The sequence below is a fragment of the Pinus tabuliformis genome, chromosome 4_2 (assembly GCF_031772625.1).
Source record: "Pinus tabuliformis cultivar Carrire ecotype Pingquan chromosome 4_2, CPIR1, whole genome shotgun sequence".
In the NCBI taxonomy this organism is placed as follows: Eukaryota; Viridiplantae; Streptophyta; class Pinopsida; order Pinales; family Pinaceae; genus Pinus; species Pinus tabuliformis.
The window spans coordinates 145,104,251-145,126,438 of record NC_142304.1 but is presented as its reverse complement, the minus strand read 5'-3'; the positions used below and the strand labels follow the sequence as shown (position 1 = coordinate 145,126,438).

Genomic DNA, 22,188 nt, shown 5'->3' with positions numbered 1-22,188 from the left:
CATGTGCATTTGCATTTTGACTACATGCGAAATTTGATTTAGGAAAGTGCATTTAGTGTGTGCTCTATGCTCTCTGCTGAAAGAAAATCATCATCTTCTTTCCTTTGTAGCTAGGATTTTCATTGCTAAAAGAACATAAATGACTGTTTATCATTTTGGATTGCATATTTAGGAATTTCACATCCACATCACGCGGTGAACCTTGAAAGACAAACTTCTAAGCAAGATAAACTCTAAAATAAACCTCAATGAACATAAAAACGCTTTGGAACCTAACACAACACGTCTAGAAGTCTAGGCTAGAGATGTGTTCTGACGTCGTAAAACCTGGTAACTATCGTTTTCATCGAAGGTTGGGTGATTCCTCCTCTTTGATACGACAAGTGCCAGTACGGACTTGTGCTCCCTGTATTGTTGAGTATATATTGGGAGACCACAATAGGCTGATATCCTTTATCCTTAGGAAGCCATGTTTGCCGCCCTATCGATCGTAATGCACTGAACACAACATTCGGGAAGATTGACTTCCGTACATAAGTCCTTGGTAATTTGTCTATAATTTATCACCAAGGTGTATTTTGCAGTTTTATGACCGGTTTGGTAAACCCTCTGTCTAGACTTCCAGAGCAGTCACTTTCGTTCCTTTTCGACTCCTTAAAAGAAAAGGTCCATCTGAGCACTTGTCACTTCAGGATCATTAAAAATTGAAGGCGACTAGAGTCACATTTAGCTTTCTCTCGACTCGTAAAATTGAAAAAGCAAGTTGCGTCAAAGTGTCTTTAAAATTTATTTTAATCAGAATAACATCCCTGTTCCTTCGTTGATCTGAGGTTGAGATAATGGAGTCTACCAATCAAGGAATCCCTCAAGGAGGGAATCCTATTGCTTTCTCCTCTTGGGGAGATATTGGTTCTCCATGTATGGCTACATTGTCCCTTCCAGGAATCACAATCGGCCTGCCAGTATGGCTTTTCTCGACCTCTGTCATTCAAAACACCGTAATTCCTCAACAATCTAAACAGCAACCAGATGATACTGAAGTTACCCCTTCACCTTTTACTTCGTTTGTTTCTCCTTCCCCTTCTTCCTCTTCACTTGGTGAAACTAGTGACACTAAAAACCAAGTAGCTGAGAAGAGAAAGAAAGGGAAGGAGAAGAAGAAGAAGCCAGCTAAACAAGGGAACGACTAGACATCATGTGGCGAAAATCTATACACTAAAAATTCCAAACAAAAAACTCCATGTGCAATTTGCAAGGAGAAACATTACCATCAAGATTTCCCTTGCATCCCGTGGATCTTGAGAGAATGGTCTCCCTGGTTGCACCATTCACTGTTATCAACCCCTGACAGTTAGGTTGACAGCGCACCATCAACTAGTGAAAATGAAGTGAACAGACAGAAAGGAAAAGTCAGAGTTCCTTGTAGGTTATGTGAAGGTGATCATACTCTTCACCGTTGTCCTTTTCTGGATGAAGCCAAAAGCATTTTGGATAACCGGCCTGCTTTACTGCAGCAACTTCCACCTGGATACAAGAAACTCTTGCCAAGTCCTTTGCTAGTTGAAAACTCGATTCTCAATTGTCGATCGAATTGCCTATCATTGAAAGTGAACCTTATGAGTCCATACCAGATCAATATCAACTGGTCGAGATGGCAGTCAACCCAGTCTTGCCTTTAAAAAATCCACCTTCAGATGATATAGTTTCCAAAGAGGATGAGAAAGACACCGTTCAAATTCCTTTTGTCAATACAGAGTCAAATGAAATTTGGGGTAATCCACCCATTCCTTCACAATAGGAAGAGACCCCCCCAGTTCATGAAACTTATCTTGACATTTATGTGGTACCTCCTCTGAGCAGTATAGTTGTTTTCTTTGATTGGAATCAACTAGTGAAACCTCGCCTTCCATCTAATGTACCATTCCGAACCATAGTACAAGTTTACAAAATGATTGTGTCTGGCACTATTATAGATGAAGGGGCTTCAGTGAGTATCCTTTCCTCAACTGCTTGGAAAGCGCTTGGTTCGCAATCACTTTTTCCTGAAAAACAAAATTTGTCAGGCTTCAACAAAGGAACCAATCGACCATCAAGGATCCTTCCAAAGTTGCTGATAACTTGAGAAAGAAAACCGTTCATTTGAACGTGATGGTAGTCCAAGGTCCACAAGATTACAATCTAATCCTTGGACGTGACTATATATATAACATGGAAGCTATTGTTTCCACATTCTTTCGAGTGATGTGTTTTCCACATGAAGGCAGACTGGTACAACTTATCAACCAGCTTTCATTTCCAGGCTCAAACACAGCTATGAACCAACCATCATCCCTAAATGGTCTCTTCACATCAACAATGTCCCTTCAACCTTCATTCCATCCATCTAATTATAGTGAGTAGTTCGGTGAGTGTTTTGAAGGTTAGGGGGCATGCACCCTAGTCTGCTTCGACAGAAGAACCCAGAGGAAAAGAGAGATTTTCTTGAAAGGTCATAATACTTGGACCGAATAACATTCCCGTATAGGTTATGTAATCAGTCTGACACAATTATTTCCTTTGTACAATTGTGAATGGAAGCTCACAGCATTCACCTTCGTATGTTACGTGATTGGAAGCTCACAACAATCACCTTCGTCTATTTCGATGGACAAAGCAAAGGAAGAGTTTTTGTCGGCCAATAGAAACAATCCTGCCTAACCGCAGGGACTTCCATTTGGTAACCTGGAAACTCTCCTTTTACTGAAAGACCTGGGGGCATGCAAACCTTTGCATGTAAGTGAAAAATGACCTTTGATTTTCTTAGTTTGTAGGTTCTCAACCCTTTAACCTCGTAGCTCGGTCGTTTCTAGCTTGCATAAAAAGGTCATGAGCACATGTTATAGTAGTGTTCAAGCTCATTAAAAAATAAATCTACCAAGAGACATTATCAAAAGACTGGTATGAGCAATGTTCCCGCAAGGTTCAGGTTCGTTAAAAAATCAACCTACACTAAGCACATGTTGGCACAAGGTTCAAGCTCATTAAAAAATAAACCCGCCTTTGGTAAATAACCTTTGTGATCGCTTTGGTATCTGCCTTTTGAACTTTGGTTGTGTTCCTTCCGTCACCTCCATTCGTTTGGCTGACCATACACTTCCACTTGATTGTTTACCCTTTTGAGGAACATCTGCGATGAGTGATTCTGATTGCCACCCTCTTCAACTGCCATGTTTTGAGAAGTTCCAAACTTACTTGGAACCAACTGCTACCCAAAAATACCACTTGTTCTAAAAATGAGTCTCTTTTAAAATCTTTTTAGACTCGTTAAATATAAAAAGATTGTCATGCTATTGGCCTTCCCAACTCGTTAAAGTGAGGGGAATGCCATCCCTCTCATATATTTTAATATTTTTTGACTTGAGGGATTATTAAAAAAAAGATCGAGCGCTTGTCTTTTTTGGATCATTAAAACTATCGAAAAGTCATCCCTTTCGTATTATTTTACACTTTTTCAGACTTAAGGGATTATGCCACAAAAAATCACTGTTGGAGTCTCCTTTTCGTCCATTTTCAAACTCTATAAACATGAAAAGGACCGAGTCATCTTTGTCGTTAAACTCGTTAAAACAATAGCGAAAAACTTGTCCACCCAGACACGAACGAGTCTCACTGACGCTAGGCTCACTAAACACAAAGCGACAGGTTTGCCTGAAAGGAAAATTATAGACCAAGCATATGTTATTCTCCTCAAGCTTGTCAAAAATAAATAGGTACTGGTTAGAAATGACTGGGGAAAAATGGGAAGAAAACTTGAAGAACTCTATTGGTAGCAGGTTGCTCTTGAACATGACACTTTCACTCCATCACCGTGATTGAGTTGGGTTGGGTTTTTTTGTTCACCGTCACCATTGGTCCGCCATGCCATCCATGGGGTTAACGCTACCAGTCCATATCAGTGTCGCCAATATGTTCAAGAGAAGTCATTCAGATAATTCACCATCCAGAAAATGTCTCATCCATTGCATTACATCCACTCTTCATTTTTCATGGCTGCCATTCCTGAACCTTATATCATCAGATCGTTTTCACCTCCACAAAAATCATTTGCTCCATTTCGCATCGTATATGTGGGAGACATCAAGGCCCTCCTACGACAGGTCACTTCTTGTCGAAATCAGCTCATTATCCAAGAAGTTGACTTAGAAACAACCCTTTCAGTACTTTGAAGCTTGCATGCCTCAATGGCAAGTTTCTCACTTCCGGCGACAGGTTTACATCAATGACCTTCGACCGAAAGACATTGTGTGGTGTTCAACATTGGCTCATATATTCACACCATGTGAATTGTACTGTAGTACCTTGAGGGTCATCATCATTATTGGTGACTCCTCTCGCGTCTGTTAACAGCTTACATCATTGGCTGGTAATTAGGCGATGTCTTTCCATGTTCAACTTCAGAACATCTTTTCACATGGATCGACTTGTACATCGGGTGAAGATTGGAAAAGTTTTGAAGACCCCGGATCTAGTTTCATCCATCCAAGTTGCGATATATTCAGGAAAATAAAGACATCAATTGTACATAGAAGCTTCACAGATATTCATCTAAGCCAGGGAAGATGACTCTTCATGCAAAGAATCACCAGAGTGCAACAACAGACGATTGTCTGTCCTATGTACATGAAAATGAATTTATAAAGCTCAGCATGGGAATGCTCGCCTCAGCTAGATCATGAAAATAATATGATGATGATGTATTATATTGTATCTTATACAGGTCACCTTCTAGTACGAATACCTTGGACCCTCATGAATAAAGCATTTTACCCGACATCAGAAGATTTACGATCTCATGCTTTAGGGGGCAGCTGTTATAGACATATTTGGGCATTGCAACCCCAAACTCATATGTCCATAAAATAAGGGATCCTTAAGTCCCTAAAAGTGTTGTTTCACACCCTAAAGGATCATGGTCAACTGATTACATCATTGCCCAGAAGTTCCACTTAAAAAACTACTCAGAACTGGCCAAAAATGGACCATACAGACTGCTCCATGGGCAAGGTGTGATGCATACTGACTGCCTAACTGGCCAGGTGTGATGCATACTGAAATGGCCTTCTATGGGGTGCGATGAGCTAGAATAGACAAATGGCAGAGATAGTTTGCTAGGCGGATGATCATGGAATATTCCAGAAACTTCTCATGTGACACTTGCCTCTCTGAATTCGCCCAGGGATGAGTAAGAGATCAATAAAATCTCCAAGTGGAACCAAGAACTATCAGTGGAATGACACTAATAAAAAACCCAGAGCTGACTCACCCCCTTGTAATACATCTATAAATGGATCCCTCATCTGAGAGATTTAGAGGCTGGAATTTTGTATTTTGTAAGGAAGTGCTGTTGGTTTGTTGGTGAGAAGAGACATTGCATTGTTGGGTGATTTGCTTGTTCATGAGGTGAAGCGGGCTTCTACAACTGGGAGGATGATGCTGGATCAGACAACTGGGTACTCTTTGAAGCGGGACAAGTAGGAGAGAAGTGGCAAATTCTATCAAGGAAAGGAGAAATCAAGCTAGGATCAAAGCGGAAGATCCAGGTTGGTCCTCTCTTCTTCTCTTCCATCTATCACACTTAAAGGAACTCTTGAAAAGCTTTCATTGTTTGTTTCTAAGATAGCTACCTGTCTTAGTGAGACTAGAAGTTTGAATCGAAACTAGTTTTCCCTGAAACAAGGGTCTATGATTTCACTGATTTTCTTCATGCTGTTGGAACCCTTAATAGAGTTGCTGAAGAAGAATCAAATCCCCAAGGGCTTCATTTTAATAAATATCATAAGAAGCAAGAAATCATTTGGAATAGATTGCACCAAGAAACAATACAAAACATTGATCTATTGTCTCAATATGATTCAATATCCACAGACGCTAAAATTGTAAAAGCCCTTAAGATTGGATTGAAGGATGCACAAGACATTTTATCAACTCTTGGAATGCAACCAAAAAATTACGCTCAGTCTTCTTGGTGGGTTAAACCATGGACAGGGGATCAAAATTATCCAACATTCCAAATTGTGGATGAAGTAGTTGACTCTTCTCCACCGAGTTGTTCCAACTCTATATTCCAATGTTCATCATCATTGGTACACAATGAAAGTGAATTGCAAATAATGGAAAGTGAGTGGAGACACGAGTTGGATGAAATTTTAGATTCCATTGATGAAAATGGAGCAAAACGATAAAGCTAGTGGTGGATCTTGATGGTAAGGATATGTTTAAAGCATTTTTGGTTAGTCAGTTGAATGGAAATTTGACGTTATCCAAAGATAGGTTGATAAAAGTGAGAACTTGGGTATACTTTAGGCGAGATGGGGAGGCTCTACAAAAGGGTGTTTCAATTGGCTTTGGAATTGGATCAGAGTGTGGGGTGTTGTTTGAAAGCAACTCAATTCCCCCCACTGAATGTATTGCAAGAAAAGGTGTTTCTAGAAGTACAAAACAAGGTTTTTCTTGTGGAACGTGGTAGATTAGAAGGGTTCAAAGAATAAGGAAGATGGATGGTAATAGGGTGTTTGATTACCATAATGACATTGACCTTTTGGATAGATTAGAAGGCATCGAGTTTCAATTATGTTGGTATAGTAGAATAAAGGGGCAACACATGTATAAGTATGATTTGACAAATCATGCTTTTGTACAACTTGAATCTGTTATAGCAATCACAAACTTATCATACAATGCTAGGAATGATACATACAAATTAGAAGAATGTGATTACAAAGTTTTTTCAGATTTTGTGAAAAATTTGAACAAGGTAGATTTTCAAAACATTCTACTTTCTCTTTCCTTATGTATTTCCATATGTTTGATCATTTATAAATAATTATTGGTTGTATTTTTGTTGATTTGTTCATATGAATCTGATGTTAATTTTGTACTTTTTGGTTTTAGGTCTAGTGAATAGTTCAAATGGTGAATGTTCGAGATAACTCAACCTTTTTTTGCTACCTTCTTTTTGGTGTAAGTTTCTTTCACTAGTCATTCATCCTTTTGTAGTTGTGTTTCATTCAAATGTTAATTTGGTCCCTCTGAAGTTGGTCCATTTAATCATGAAAAACAAGAAGAGGTGGTTCCTTTTTCATGAATATGTTTTGTGGATAAGTATGTGGTTCTTCTCACTAATGTTAACATTTTCCTTGAATTTTTAGATTAATGGTTCACTTGCTAGAAAGGATATCAAGGATTTGATGGCACGAGCTTCAGTCATGATGGTTTTTGCTCACTCAAGTCAACAAATTTACACCAGAGCAACGTCTAGCACATGAAGTGAATTTTATTTTGAATGTTTATGTGGTAGTTGACTTTCCTATTTTTTAAATTGGACATATAAATTAGAGTCTATAGTTCAAATGTGTCATCAAAGTCTTTTTGGAAGTATTTATGTTTTGGCCATGTGCATGGGGTCTACAACAGTTAAATTGCACTTGGTTATTATTGTCAATTGAATCCGCAATCATATTTTGGACATTTCCTTTTAGTGCTTTCACTAAATGACATTAACATTAATTACTATTTGTAAAAGATTTTGGACATGTGATGGTAGTTTTTTTTTAAATTATTTGCAACTTTATTGAGATATCTGCTTCTGGTAGATTGTTTGGGTGATGGCACTTTGCTTTCTTATTTTTGCCTACATTTATATATATTTGTTTGATGGGCCTTGCAATGTGTGCGTATGATGCAAGGGCTATTTTAAGGTGAATGGTATCTGATCTTTTGCAACTTTTGGATTGACAAGAATTTGATAGGGTGAATGGTATGCAAATTTTAATTGATTTCATTTTTCCAAAGAAAGAATGCATATATTTCTATTTCATGGTTTGGAAAAGGAAAATACATAGAAAAGTGCTTATAGCATGACATATCACCTCCAAAAAATGAAATAAGGCCACTTGGTGGCCACTTTTCACAAACTTTCATACAAAACATACCTATGATCTCTCCCGGGAACACAACTAGAAGAAAAAATATGCGTTGTTGAGTCAGGTAGGTTGTCAATGGGAGGTGATGTAGAGCTAGTTCCCAGTTTTGTGTTGCTTATTGGTCTCTCCATTATCCCAGAATCTCCAAGATGCCTGGTAAGGTTTTAGAATTCTTGAATTTATGTTTAAGGTCAGGATCACGCTCAGTTATAGCTTCCTTATCAGTTTTGGAGGGGTTTGATTGTTCAATAGTTACTGAATGCTTCGTGTTTGTCTTTTCAGCAAACCAAAATTGGAATTGAAAATAGGGTGGCGAAGCCCAATAGGCCCATGGCTAGAAAAGGTATTTTACAGTATTCTGCTGTCCAAACCCCATACCAAAACCTAATATCAGCAAATATGTAGTACATCTTTATTAGTGTTTATATGAATATCAATGGCTCTATATGACTAGTGTAAAGCAAAGATTGATTTTATAGAGATTATATGCATGCTCTGTGATGTAGTGGTGACGCAGGCCGAAACGAGGCCTAGAAGGGTTTTATCAGACATTGGGAACCTAGGGTTCCATGCTTCAAAACCCAATGGGGGTGATGAGATCAAGCTATAGTAAGCAAGATTTTTCATTCCTAGAACATATGTATTTTTTTTTTTAAATTTTCAAAACCCTTATGTAGTACTCATGTTTTATCAGCACATAGTGGAAACTTCAGTTTTATAAAGAAGTTTTGATTGTGAGCTTAGCCTCTTTGGTTAAACAATTTTCTCTAGCCATATTCTTATTCAGGAATTTTAAACCCTCTTCTGGCAGGGACTGATTAAGAAAAATGTGTATGTGATGATTTCGGTGTGTAATTCTATGTCCACAGGAAATCTAGGAAGCAGAATCAGCTTGTTGATAAGAAAATTCCAAGGTAGAGTCAACTTCCCAATATGATGCTTTGGTCTTTTGCAAATATTTTTGGGTTTTTACCAATTAGAGTTAACAATTAGAATTGGGTGTGTAGGAGGTTTGGTGTCAATGTCAAGAATACGAGTGCTACAACAAAGTCATCGTCCATGGTATGTACATCATCCATGGTTGTATAAATTGTCTGTGATTAAACAACTGTCTAATTTATTTATCATATATCAATCCCCAGATGTTAGTATGCAGCATGAGGTGAATGATATGAGTTCACTACTACTGGGATTTTTATGTTGGCCTCTGTTTCAAATCGGTAACTGCGTGTGGATATATTGAGGTCAATAATAGGGCTCTTTTCTTGTTTGTTTAGTTGGGATGGTTTACATGTATTTATTTTACTTCCGTTGGTTTTGTTTTGCTGCCATTCAACCACTGGGGCCACAGAGGAACAAAGATGAAAAGGGAAGCATTAGATCAACTTTGGTTTCAAAATTCAAGCATCTAGTAGGTTCAAGAAAAGCACCTAGGATTTCCAATGTTGGACCCTTACATACACGTGAATCAGTTTTAGGAAATCTTCCAAGGGTTTAGAATGTTGAGGTATCAAGTAATGATCCATCGAGTTTAAGGATACAACGCAGGCCTTATACTAATGTCTCTTTGGTAAAAACATTTCAACTTCAGGGAGGTCTTTTACTACTGGCCTCTCAGGTAAACACGCTTCAGCTTCAGGGAGGCCTTCTACTACTAGCCTCTCTAGCAAATGTACTTTATCTTTAGGGAGACCACCAAGGCCTTAAAATGTTAAGATCTCAGGCAAAGCTGCTTCAAATGCATCCAAGTCTAGGTTCTGCCCACCTGTAGCTAAAGGTTTCTTAAGAAGAATGCCAATGACTGATGCACCAAAAAGGAAGACAAGGCTTCCATGAGCTTTTACATCAACACTAATTGACAAAAGTGAGGTTAGGAGAATTTGGTCCACTGCTCTTATTTTAGCATGTGTAGATGGTGGTTCTTATTCACTGAGTTTCACTCTGTTCGTTTGCAAAATCAAGTGAAGGGTTTATCTAATCCATAGCTCCAATTTCCATCCAATGGTTTTTATTAAACAACTTGCATCTAGATCCATTGAGCAGGATGTCATGGAAGAGGAAGGGGACTTGCCCAACATTGACAAAGTAGATAATGAAAATCAACTTGCTATAGTTGAATATGTTCAAGATATTTACCATTTATATTGGTATACATAGGTATGTCCATTTTGTCATGGGAGCCTTGCAAACTATTTTTGTTCTATTCAAAATAACAACATCTTGTCTTGGAAGAATACACTTCATTTAAACAATTTAATCATACCTCATAAGATGACTATGTCCAAATTAACAACATCTCCATCTTATCAAACCTTTTAATCTTAGAGCCCTTCATCTTGACCCCTTAAGAAAAATCTCCCTCTTACTTTGATAAATCAGAGGGTTATCGTTTGTAGGACATATGCCATCAATAACTGAATCATATCTCCCTCATAATCAAATTGTTTTCATAGGTTCATCTTCAACCTGCTATTAATCCAAAGATTTTATAGTAGAACCTTGCTATGTTTAATTTCCTGAGCTTCTCGTATGGGCTTCAAGGAAGCTCCAGACCAAGGAGGAACTTTCTGAATAATTGACAAGGTTCTTCTTTAATCAGGAGAAGACATCTTTCTTGGGATGGTTTCAACAAAGGCCATTCTTTTCCTCGCTGATCTTCAAGAATAAAAGCTTCAAAAGATTCATTTGACTGGTTTACAACTTGATTGTGAACTATCTTGTAACACAGGCATCAACATATAGGGCCTACATTATATCACCACCTCTACTAGACTTGTAGCGATATCATACAAAATGGTGGGCTAAAAATAGAGCATAAATGATGTTGTGGTGCATGTACAGGGATGTCATTCATAGAAAGTGCCACTGATATTGTATCTTTACTGCACAGGATACTATCCTTGATAATTACAGATCTTCATACTTTCAGGACGACCCCATCATTACTCAATATACCAATATGGTCCATAAGAGCATTGTTTTATTAACAAGGCTTCTTAGTTTTATTCCAGAGATAATAGTAATACATGTCCAACAGTAACTAATCTCAACATTTCCTTATACATATTCATCAACGAAAACAAGCTGTGTCCTCGATCTGAATGTTTCAGCCTCTGATAGGTTCACCGCAACATTCAGCCGATGATGTGTATTAGTGATACAACTTAACAACAAGAGAAAAACCATTTTACACTTATTAATGATTCGACGACAACTTTTGCACGCAGTTAATTTTCAACTTGAATCTTAGACATATCTTCATAAAATTGTCCTAATTCAGTTGTCACTTATATGATTTCAAAATGACTTTCCATCAAGCTGATACCTTTTCTCTTGGAGATGTTCCATTCTTAGCTTTTAATGCTTTCAATAATTCAAGAGCGAGAAGGTCAAGTAGATTTGACAACCAAGAGACACAATTCACAATATGATAAGGCATTTGACTTTGAAGAAAATGATACTATAATTTTATATCAAGGTCAAAGATAGGATAAGGTTGTCAAGGCATCAAATATGAGATGTAATAGAATTCCTTACATTTTTGTTTGCTTCGACTTCAATCTTCAAATATGAACCTCTTAGCACAAAATATGGATGCCTTACTTACCAACAAGAAAACTTAATAGGTCAGGATTTTAAGCATAGCCCAAAATTCTTGTGGGGAAGTTAATTGTTGATTTCAATGAGCCAAGATACCTTCAAGAAAAGCATCAATCAAATGTTTCTAGGATTACATCATCATTAGATATTAAGATTCTTAAATCAAGTTCAGAGCAAGGTCACTTAGAACCTTAGAGTTGGTATTAAGAAGAAAGGACGTATTGCCTTGAGATATCAAGTGATCAATACATATCCCATAATGACTTCACAGACCTGATGGATTATGTTGATAACATATATATACATATATCCCCAAAAAAACTACTACAAAAGTTAGAGTAATACAATCATTGATTATCTAATATTGCTATTTGATCTGAAAAATTTCCCAAGAAGTATGCCACATAGGATAATCAAGGTTGATCCTTATATTCAAAATTGTCAACAAACTCTCAGCAAAGATCCAGTACTCATGCTCAAACTCGGTTGTCTTCAATATACCCTTTAACAACTCGGCTTTAAAAGCTCAGAGATATGCAATGAAAAAAAAGGGATGAGATGGATGTGAAACCATAGCTGTCATCTGAAACGTTCCAGGTATCTGAGAATCTCAAAGAGAAATTATTATTTTAAGAATGATACAATCCTCTAAAATGAGGGTTGTAATACTTCAATCAAGCATCTACAGAGGTTCGACCCTATGTCCAAGGATCACAGAAGATTTCAATCTTTAAGTATATCCTCCTATATGTTGGAGATTTCTATACTGCAATTATGAATACTAGTTAGGGCACAAACACAGTTAGCTTCATGTGTTGATGGTAATCCTGGTCACTGGGTAGGGCTGTCAGCTTCAATCTTCATTCTCCTCTCCCTAAATTACTGTGATTATCCATAGAAGACACCCAATCACTGATTTAGAGCTTGGTAGCTCCTCCTCAACGAATCTTGAAATAGTCCCAAACTACATGGAAGAATTCTGACCTGTCTACACTCAAGCCTAGGAATATGCGTCCTAGAGAGGACTTATGCATGCCTTTATACCCACTGAATAGTCTTAGCAACAAGCTACTGTAGCAACTTTATTCCTACAGTCTGTAACAAAGATAAACCTCACCAAACAACACAGAAAAACATCCAACATGTATTCTCTGACAATGGCTATATTCAACAAGAAATCTGTACCCAAAATTAAGTGATATGCTTCCTAGACAAACCTCCTATCCTCCACGCATGGAGCCACATACTTGCGGTTCTTTCTCCTAAGAAAACTATAGAATGCAATTGTTAATAGTTTATTCCGCCATATAAACTAATTTTTTTCTCATTGGCGTATATTCTTCTACCTATCTCCTTTCCTTGTGTGTCTGTCATATCCATCCTTGATGAGTATTCCTTCTAACCCTGCACATTTCTCCTATACAATGATTGGTGGCATTGTCAAGATTGTTCACATAAATGAGATAAGTTGGAAATGTAGGTGCAAGCATAGAGGAGAATGTGGGTGCCTAATAAATAGGGACTCAGTGCTTAATAAGCATGAAGTGAGGTTTTGAGCCCCATGTTTCACCAAATCAATTTCAGACACCAACTCAAATACTTAAATTTTCTTTTGTGTCATTCCCAAAGGAAGATATTGCTTTCCTGTCACAATGCAAATCGAAATTTTGAGTGGAAAATTTAAAAGATTAAGCCCTAACTAGCTGTCAAATAAATTCATGTCCTAAATATTATTTATTGCTCAGTTGTTTAAGAATTTTTATAATGTAGATGCAGTGTGCATAGTACAAGTTTTGGATTCATATATGAGCTGATCTTATGAATTTCTAAATTGATTATAGAGATTAAATGGTATATCTTGTATTGTGTTGAAATTCTGGAAATTCTTTTTCCAACTTGTTCCAAAGAAGGGTGGGACACCCAAAAAATATGAAGTTGTTTTTATCACCCCAATAGGTGAAGAATTCAAGACAAAAAAGGAAATAGAGTGGTACTTGAAGGCAAATCCAGGAGGGCCTTCTATCTTTGAATTTGATTGGAGCACAGGTAAAGTTTGTTATTTTATTGGTTTTTCCTGATCTGAACTTGTGTTCTTACATGTCTTTGTTTTTTTTGCTGTTTGAAATCCATACCCTTTTTGTGAGGATATTGGCATGTATCTTTTAGAAAATATAATTTGACATTTTCTTTCTACCATAGGTGAGGTAACACCAACAAGGATATCTTCAAGGATAAGTGAAAAAGTAAAGGAATCACCAATCAAAACACCAGAAAGTGAATCGAAGAAAAAACCAAAGAGATCCAAAAAATCAAAAGGAGATTCAGAAGATGCATAGAAACAATAATCATAAGTAGAAGCTAGTAAGGAAGAGGAAATGCATGATACCCATCATGGGGAAGATATGGCTGAAACAGGGGAAGATGATGATCACAAAAAGGAAGAAGAAGGGAAGGGAAAAGATGATCTTTATAAGAAGAAAGAAGCAGAAGAAGAGAGAGATGAAAAAAGGGAAATAGAAAACAAAGAAAAAATACATGGGTCCAAAAATGAAGAAATAAATAAAATGGATGAGAAGGCAGAAGAGATGGCACCACAAGGGGCAGAAGGTGACATAAAGAAAGATCCTGTGCTAGAGAATGAAGAAAAGCGCAAGGATTTGGAGAGTAAGGACCGCCTCAGGAACCCAAGCAAGATTCAATTGATGTAACAAAGGAGAATTGTTTTGATGGTACATGTACACTGGAGAACTGTGCCCAGGTCAAACATGCAGAGCCAGTGAAGGAAATGCAGAAAAAATACTTGAAGGTCAAGAAGGACAAATGGAAAACGAGATTGGTTCACTTTCCAACCACACTGCAGTAAAACAAACCCCTGAACCCCCACTTAATGCATCCAGATGAACTTCTATGGTAATTTGTGCATTGTTGGAGGTTAGCTTCTTAATTTAAACATTATTCATTGGGATTTCTACCCCAGGTTTAGAGTTTGAAGAGAGGAGGAAAACTCTAAGAGTTTTTCTTTAATATTGCAATGATAGATTACTACTATCCTACATATCATAGCGAAAATGGAACCTGGCTTTTTCAGCGACTCTTGCTATAGTTGCATAGTCATCGATTAGTTGCCATGGTTTTGGTTCTTTGACTTGCATTTCTTATCAATTTACTTTTTGTAAATTTAACTTATCTAGTTCCTTTTATAAATGTTCACTACAATTTTTAGCTTCTTGCATATGATTTTATTAGTCTTTTCTTTATGATGTAACAAATTATCCATGAATTGTTATGTAGCTATATTTAGTTCTCAATATATTCAATTTATCAGTAGTATGGAAAATGGTTAGGTTTAGATGCTTTATAGTTCTTATTGCCTGTTATACATTCTCTGAAGCAAGGAGATGCAAAATGTTATTTCTCAGAGTCCATTATATCTGTAGCTTTGAAATCCTAGAGGTGTTTGGTTATACCCCCAATATTCTAATTTTCTTGTTCAAGATTGTGTTGATTTTAGCTTTTTAACCTAGACGAGGTCTCTATCTTGTTGCATCTCATGAAGCTTGAGACCTAAACAGAGCAGGATTTAGGAGCAAATCTCAAATGTAACACCAACGCAGAATATGTTTGGGGTGAGTCTTTCTGGGAGTTATGTGTTGCTAATACCTTCTTGATTATGTTCCATTTGTCTTTCTTATTCTACAAAGAAAGGCCTCATTATATTCGTTTTAGTATTAGTTTCAAGTTGTTGGATCATGTTCTTTGTTATAATGAGATAGCTGATTTATAGGCATTTTATTGGGAACCCTTAGAGAATATTAAAAATTAAAAATAAACAATTCCCACATTTTTTATATCTATTTTACTGTTGGAGTGGGTTCTAAAGCTATTTTTTGTGTGTTTAACCTTGAATGATTTTGATTTAGTGGTGCATGATTTGTTGATTTGAAGTGTCAGATTTATCTTCCACAAGGCTTTCTTTGCGTTCTTCATGTATTATAACATATGTAACTTATGTAGACCATGAAACATTTTTTGTGATGGAGTAAGGACACAATAAGGATAACATTCTATTGAATTGAATGTGATAACCTATAGGAATTGAGGTGGGAATGGAAGGGAACAATACTTCTTTAGTTGGTGGTATAATTTTTGTATATAATTATGTTAATAATGTTTATGGGCTATTGTAGTTTTTATAGCTACTTATCAATGTTTTGGTACTTATGTGAATTGTATCTCCTCTCTTTATAAAATCTGGTCATGGAAAATAGAAAGGGCTTCACTGTATTAGTGGCAAGAACCAACGTCCTTGTAGAGTTTAGAGGAAGCGTGGATTTACTTTTTTCTTAACGGCACAAAACTGTATGACTTCTGTTTCGTTGAAATTTTAGACCTTAAATTTGATCTTGCATACGTTGCTTTGTTATAGGGCGATAAGGCTCTTGGTTCTTGGTGTTCAAGACATTACTTTAATATTGTTTAGCTTATATTTTCAAGAGATTATTTGATTATAGAAATGCTAGGGTCATTCCTATTTCAAGGAAGTGATATTAGTTCTTAATATTGTTTCCAAGGTCATTTCTATTTCCTATATGATGTTAGTTCCAATGTGGTTTCAATGTAATCACTAATTCTGTAAAAGAGACCTTAAAGAGAAATCCACTATATCTAGATTGAGTGGGCCTAATGGTTAAGAGCATGTGTTTCCTCCTAAGAGGTCACAGGTTCAAAACTAGAGGGGGTAGAGTATGTATGCCTTCATTGACTTAGCGGTCAAATCACTGTGCGGAGGTGGGTCCCTTGTCCCACAAGTAAGGGGTCTCATACACCATTATGGGGTCTGGCTAGGTTGTGACCTTTAGAATTGTATTTAAAAGGTATGAGAGTGCAAGGAAGCCTTGTCTTTAGTGAGGTGAATGATAAGGTAATGCTTGCCTTCAACATGTAGAAAATATTGTAGACATTTGGAGGTTTATTTTGGAATACACCATTGTTTTGAGCTAGCCAAATGGAGCAGATCACCTCTACAACCAAAATTTTGTCTTATGTTCTAGTTGTAGTCCATTCATTTAATGCCTCTGTGTTATCTCCAATACATTGTTGCATTTTACATAGTCTATGAGTGATAGGCCATATCTCAATGGTGAGATGACAGTGAATCAAAAGGTGATTTCATGCTTTCGTGTTATTCCCTTAAGAGTGCATGTGTTGGTACTTTTCCATCCTCTTCTTCTAAGCATGTTTAGGTTGGGATTTCGCCATTGATTTGAGATTTGGGGCCCCAACCTTGGTTGTAGATAGTTTTCTTTCATCTAGGTGGCATCTAAAGGGTATATAATTGTGCTTGAACACCTTATTTGGTGCAAACCTATTCACAAAGATTCATCAATTGTTTTTTCATCATCATATAGATCAATTTATATGTATTTTATATACATGCACATAATCAGTCTTCCTAAAACATGGTTGATCTTTGTGTGCCTTAGCCAACAATCTTTCTCTAGGTGGGAGGGAAAGCAATGCTTCTATATCTGGAATCAAAGAAAGTCCATCCTATCAGAATCAAAGAAAGTCCATCCTATCATGTTCACTGGTCCTGCCTCCCCAACTTCCATTGAATAGTACTCTTCCTTTATAAAGATTGAAATTATTTCTTTGCTTCGGTCTTGTGTTCATTCTTTCTATTATCTATCATAGATTATCCACCCCCATGATACCTTCCAACTATGAAATAACCATGGAAAACAAAATAATGGGGTTCTTGTCAAACGACAAAACAATGACATAGCTCAATGAAGAAGGGAAGGGGAACAGAAAAGACCCAGAGAGAGCATTACAACAAGAATAACAAGCCCAACACTAATCAATAGGACAGGGAAAGCACCTTGTAGGATCAACGATGGTGATATGGCTATGGCGATGGCTAGATTTCTTGGATGGGTCATTCAGTAGAATCAGTCTAGCTTGTTCACTGCCCCTTGAAACCTAATGAAACCTAATCTCCCATAAGGGTTAACTGCCTTATGTTACCTCTCTGTCCCTAAAATAAGAGCTTGAGCTTGAGGTTACACTTCCCTCAAACTAAAAGAAGAGCTTGACCTTAAGGCAAGGCCTTTCATTACCAGTTCTTGTTCCTCAAAGAAATAATAATAACCTTACTTTCATTCTAAGCCCGAACTTCCCTTCGGCAAAGCGACAAGTATTATCAATGAGAAGGCAGTGTGCCTAACCCTCAAAGTGTGTATCATTTGGTGCCATATTGTGTCGTAGTACTGTACCATGCATGTTGGGTGGATGTGTCAAGTTGTGATGGTATCTTCTCTCATGGCCTAGCGGTGTGACTTCCCTCTTTTCTGGCGGTGCAGACTTCTCTTCTTTCTCTCGAGTATGCTGGAAACCAGGGGGCCTTCTCCTCTCTCACGTATGGTGGCTCAATAGGGTACATATCCTCTCGGCCATTAAATGCCACAAGTCATAGTGAGATGTACTTGAGTGTGGGTTAAGTAATTGCATTGTGGGAGAACTAATATGCATTTACAATGCCTATCAAAAGAAGAAAGGTGCAACTAATATGCATTTACAGTGTATATCAAAAGAAGAAAGGTGCATTGTAGAATGCATGTATGGCCATAAGAGAGGCATCATGTCACTATACCAAGGATATAAAAATAAAAGGGCATAAAAAATGTGAATCAAAAAATGGATACATATAATATTTAGTGAAAATAGGGGTTTTATAAATTGGGAAGGTGTATTGGATTTATATTGGTAGGGGGTTAAATAATGTTATTTTTAGAGATATTTTCCAATATGTAGTCAAATTAAGGGTATTGTTTAGTATGCCACGAACACACATGCTATGTCAGAGGTTCAGTGAGTGAATCCCCCATGATTTGTGGCATACCACTGTACTTCAACACCTTTAACATCTTGTTATAGACAATTTTGTGCCTGGCAGCATCAGGCATGAATTGTCAATAATCCAAGGGATCCAAAGTCCCTAGACATGATGTTCCTACCCCTAGAGGAACGAGGTCAGCAAACCAACAGCTCTCAGATCAGTTCTCCACCTGAAAACACTCAAAAACAAGCAATCCTGAAATCAAAGCAGGTGCTCCACTAGGCTTCTGCGCTGAAACTCAACTCCTCCATGGTGTACCTGCGTTGCAAAGCAGGTAGAACAAAGGCCACCTGCGCTGAGCGAGATGGGACAAGTGGCACACTGAGTCATTGCTCTGGAATCTTCCAAAAATGACACTTGGATCAGGGATTTCGCCTTGTGATGAGTCAGAGGCTCTGTTTCTCCAAGTGGAAGCAAGGTTCTCCAAGTGGACTCAAGAACTGAAGATCAACTGAAGAGAGAGAGGACACAAGGCAGCTACACATCAGTTGCAAGCTGACTCATCCTTTCTCAATTCATCTATATATTGAGCTCTCTCCTATGAGCTCAGGAGGCTGGAATTTTGTGCAAAGTAATGATATGCTGTTGGTTTCACTATAGAACTATTGGGTGATTGCTTGAAGGAGGTGAAGAGGAGAAATTCTTTCTGCTGGGAGGTGTTGCTGGATTGGGGCCTTCAATGGTTGTAACACTCTCAGAACTTTACTTCTTCCATTAATAAAAGCTATTGAGGTTCTTCTATATGCACTTGTTTCAATGATGTGTTGTGATAATTGTATATTTGATTTATGCTAATCCTTGAATCAGTTATGATTGCATGCTTCTTGTAGTTTCCTTCTTTGTTATTTTGCAGGATCTCATTGTAGCTGGGCCAACAAAAGAGCAAGGAGCTGGGAGCAAGCAAGAAAAGAGAAGAGTTTGGATTCGACATTAAGCGCAAGGCAAACGGTTAGTGCATTTCTTCATTCTCTCTTGCTTTCATAAAGAAGTAAACCTTAAGTAGTTTTCTTTACAGTTGTTGCTGAGGTACTATCACCCTTAGAGTGGGATAGGGTCATCCGAGTCGGATACTTTTCCCTACAACAAACTGGCGACTCCGCTGGGGATCGTATCTGTTTGATTGTTTGTAGTATTTTGCTATTCGTTTCCTGAACAAAAGAGTACCAAATCGAAAAGCTTTTGACTATATCAAAAGCGAAGTAGAGGGCAGCTACTCTAGCTCATTTCTGAGCGTGTTCATGATTTGAAGAGCTGATCTACAAGGATCCTTGTAAGCTCTTAGTGATAGCTTTTCATCTTCCTTGTCATCCCTTAGTGTGTGCTTGACTGATAGCTTCTGATTTGAGCAAAAACTGTGAATTTTTGAGAAAATTGTGACCCGGAAACTGAGAAAACGCAACTTTCGTTTTCCAAAGCAGGTAGTACACAGGCTACCTGCTTTGCAACGCAGGTCCCGAAGGGGCTACCTGCGCTGAGAGCCAGACTGGTTGTGCAGCACCTGCATTGGCCCAATTTTGCCTTGTGCATTTGGGGTTTCCTCCCTTTTTCTTGCCTGTTTTCACTATAGATTTTGCAGCCAGTTACCAGTCTTGTACCTGTCCTGAAACCAACCTTACTTGCCATCATTCTGCCTCTGTTATATAACGAAATTGTACTTGTTCTTTTGTATTTCTTACATCATTTACAATTTCCCATAACGAAAGTGAACTAGTCTTTCTTTGGCCTCTTAGATCTGAACCTGTGTTAGGCATTTTGCTGGTCTAAAGAGTCAGCTTGTTTGCTGTCCATAGCTGATTAGTCTTTTTACTTTCGTCATTATGGTTTGATTTCATGTATTTCCAGTGATTAAACAAGTAAATCTTAAGGTGTCTTTTGATTTTGGACAAGCTTGTTTGTTTTCGCTTTAAATCGAAATCAAAGTTATATAACAACTTTCTTTTTGTAATACATCAACATTAAGAAAGAGAAAAGAAAATACATGCATTGTGCATTTTGCATTTGACTGTTTGCATGCTGATTTAGGAAATTTTGCATTAGTGTGTGCTCTATGATCTGTGTGAAAAGATTTGCCTTTCTTCTCCTCAGTAGTTAAGATTTTCAAAGTTGAAAGATTGAAAAGTTTGCTTCTCATCTTAGACTGCATTCAGGAATTTGTTACATACATCTCGTGGTGATCCTTAAAGGCAAACTGCTAAGCAAGATCAACATTAAAATAAATCCAATTTACTTAACAACGCTTTGAAACATAACGCAAACACATAGAGGTCTAGGTAGAGACGTGTTCCGGCGTCGTTAAACGTAGTGACTGTCGATCTCTACGAAGGTGGGTGATTCCTCCTGAGAGTCGGTGGCACTAATACGGACTTGTGCTCCCACGTACCGTCGCGTATATATTGGGAGACCCCTATAGGAACAAAGCCTTTATCCATAGGAAGCCGTGTCGGCCGCCCTACTGATCGCGATGCAGTGAACACAGCATTCACGAAGATCGACCACCCGTACCGTAAAACGTATTCTGTGGTTTCGCGAAAAGTTTGGCACACCCTCTGCCTAGAACTCCAGAGTAGTTTCTTTTGGCCTTTTTCAAACTCTATAACTGAAAAAGTCCATCCGAGCATTTGTCACTTCGGGCTCGTTAATACATCGAAGGAGACTAGAGTCATCTTTAGCTTTTTCTCGACTCTTAAAACATGAAAAAGCAAAGTTGTGTCTAAAGCGTCGTTAATAAAATTTATTTTAATCGGAACATAATCACCTGTTATTCCCACGTTGATCTTTCAGTTGAAAAGTATGGAGCCCACCAACCAAGGAAGTCACCTTGGCGGAAGTCCCAATCCCTTCTCCTCTTGGGGAGATGTTGGTGCGCCTCATATGGCCACATTGTCACTTCCAGGATTGACAATTGGCCTACCTATATGGCTCTTTTCAACTAATGTAGTTCAAATCGCCACTAATCCTGAGTAGTCGAATCAACACTCAGACCAGTCTCGAGCTACCCACCAGCCTTCCACCTCTTACAATTCTTCCTCTGATCCTTCATCTTCGCAGGGTAGAGCCGGCAAAAGTCAGCCTCCCATGGAGAAGAAGGAAAAGAAGAAGAGAGAAAAGAAGCAGAAGGGGCCTATGGCGAAGGCAACTGGGGGCAAGCAAAAGACATCTGACAAAAATCCACACACTGCACCGACCGGGCCTAAATCGCCATGTGTCATTTGCAAAGGGACCCACTTCCATCGTGATTGTCCTTGTATTCCCCGGATACTAAGGGACTGGTCCCCCAGGTTGCACAATCCGGTAGCATCAACCTCTGGTAGTCATGTTGATTGCAGTCCATCAACTAGCGAGAGTGAAGGACGAAAAGGGAGACCAAGATCACCCTGTATGTTGTGTGAAGGCGATCACGCCATCCACCGATGTCCATTCTTAGATGAGGCGAAGAGAGTTTTGGAAGATCGTCCGGTATCACCGTTACGACTTCCTCCTGGATACCAAAAACTCGTGCCTAATCCCTCAATAGTTGAAAATCCAGCTGGCCCGCTCAAGTGGTCAGTTGAAGTGTCCGTCATTGAGAATGAACCTGTTGAATCCAGACCAGACAAAAGTCTAAAGGTCGAAACGGCAGTTGACCCGGTTCTTCCTTCAGAGGTTTCATCCTCAAATGACACCGTCGTTGAAGATTCATCTTCAAATGACACCCTCACTGAAGAGAATAAGGATGACACCATCCAGATT

General features: G+C 38.1%; 1 pseudogene; it reads left to right on the top strand.

Annotated features, from left to right (window-relative positions):
• Positions 1–14,462, top strand: part of LOC149168624 (uncharacterized) — a 66,708-nt pseudogene extending 52,246 nt beyond the window's left edge.
• Positions 14,463–22,188: the final 7,726 nt, after the last annotated feature.